Raw genomic sequence first — 1,915 nt, 5'->3', positions numbered from 1 at the left:
TCAGTTTTCCAGCACAGGAGTCCACACATCCAATCTATTGGAAATTTTACTTAACTATTTATCTGAATGCATTTTCCTGCAGAGGCCATATAAAGCTTCTGACATGCAGGGATGAACAGATTTAAAAAGGAAAACAAAAAAGGTTTTTCCTTTCTCATAAGCAAAAGCTTCTAACAGGAATTAAGATGCATTTGTCAGGTCAACATCTCCTACAATTAAGAGGGGGCCAGAAAATCTCAGTCCTGTTCTGATGCAACCAATACACATTGTACACCGGAGAGGGAGGAAGGGTCACGTCTTTGCTGAGCCTGTGGTCCTGAGGGCAGAAGGAAGGGTAGGGAAAAAGACCTTAAGTCCAGCACCAACAGGTGCTTTCAAACGTATTTTAAGACCCTGAAACTATTTATGAGTTACAAGATCAAAACGTCAACCAAAATGACGGGAACATGAGCACAGAGCTGAGGTCAGGCAGCTAAGCCTATGAATGGAGCTGAAGCGCCGTGTTTATCTCAGCACGTGTGCGCGCACAGAGCCTGAAAGACACCCGGGCAGCCCACCCGCTCCTCGCTGTCAGCCCAGCTGAAAAAGCACCGAGAAGACACAGCCAAGGAACGGGCGCGGATTCCCGTCAGCAGCTCTCGCTATAATGGACAGATGAGTGGAAAAAGCAAGAAACAAAACAACCTTTGCTTGGCACTGTGCCCACACACACATCCCAGTGCAGAGAGGAAAATTGGCCGGGGGCACATACCAGCCGTGTATCAGCTTTCTGGCCCAGGGGACAGGCAGATGCCTAAATATTGGTCACTCTCTGTCCTGAATGCACCTTCCCAAGGCCCTCCATGAGCAGCAGGAACCCAAGAGGCCTCTCTGCATCATTCCCTCGCCTCAGGGAGATAAATGCTGACTGCCACCGAGCAGCACTTCTCCCCCCTCTACATCCCCGCCACAGGCACGAGCCCACCTTTTTTGAACTCCTCCAGCATGGCATCGAGCTTGGTGTCATTGAAGACAAAGTGCAGCGGATGGTTGTAGAAGCGGGTGATGGTCTTGAGTGGAGTGCAGTCATCAGGGTCCACAAAAGCCAGGTCCTTAACAAAGAGCAGGTCCACGATGTTGGAGCGGTCACCCTCAAAAACAGGGATGCGGGTATAGCCACTCTCCATGATCTCAGACATGGTGTTGAAGTCAAGCACAGCCTCAGCAGCGATCATGAAGCAGTCTCGGAGGGGAGTCATCACATCCTCCACAGTCTTAGTGCGCAGCTCCAGGGCTCCTTGTATAATGTTGAGCTCCTCCTTGACTAGATCATTATAAGGGTCGGTGACCCGCAGCATCTCCAACAACTTCTCACGGTTATAGACCGTGCCGATCTCCTGGCCCAGGACACAGTCCAGCAGCTTGCTGACAGGGTAGGAGGCCGGGAAGGTCATCATCATGAAAAACTTAGTGAGGAAGATGGTGTTGGCGCCCACGGCCAGGCCGTGCCGAGAGCAAATGGCCTGCGGCACGATCTCGCCGAAGATGACGATACCGATAGTGGAGACCACCACGGCCACCAGCCCAGAGCCAGCAATGTCATCCAGCAGGATGGTAAGCGTGGTGTTGACCAGGACATTGCCCAGCAGGAGGGAGCAGAGCAGGTAGTTGCCCTGGCGCCGCACAGGCTCAATGCGCTTGGCATAGTTCTTCTCTTTGTCCGTGCCACAGTTCTGCACGATGCGCAGCTCCATGGGGTCCAGAGCCATGAGACCCAGGTTGAGGCCGCTGAACATGCCCGAGAGGCAGAGGAGGAGCGAGATGAAGATGACCTGCAGCCAGAAGGGCAGCAGGAACTTCTTCTCCTCGCCCACGATCATCTTGGTGTCCTCACCATCGTGGTAGATCCAGGTGGTCTCGCCCCATGTGGGGGGCC

At 53.1% G+C, this 1,915-nt stretch overlaps 1 pseudogene; it reads right to left on the bottom strand.

The window, feature by feature from the left end:
* Positions 1 to 935: 935 nt before the first annotated feature.
* LOC104412624 lies at positions 936 to 1,907 on the bottom strand (annotated as a pseudogene).
* Between the last annotated feature and the right edge of the window lie 8 nt (positions 1,908 to 1,915).

This window comes from Nestor notabilis, unplaced genomic scaffold (assembly GCF_000696875.1).
Source record: "Nestor notabilis isolate BGI_N333 unplaced genomic scaffold, ASM69687v1 scaffold29261, whole genome shotgun sequence".
In the NCBI taxonomy this organism is placed as follows: Eukaryota; Metazoa; Chordata; class Aves; order Psittaciformes; family Psittacidae; genus Nestor; species Nestor notabilis.
Note: the sequence above shows the minus strand (reverse complement) of the source record. Positions and strands in the feature narration are given on the sequence as shown.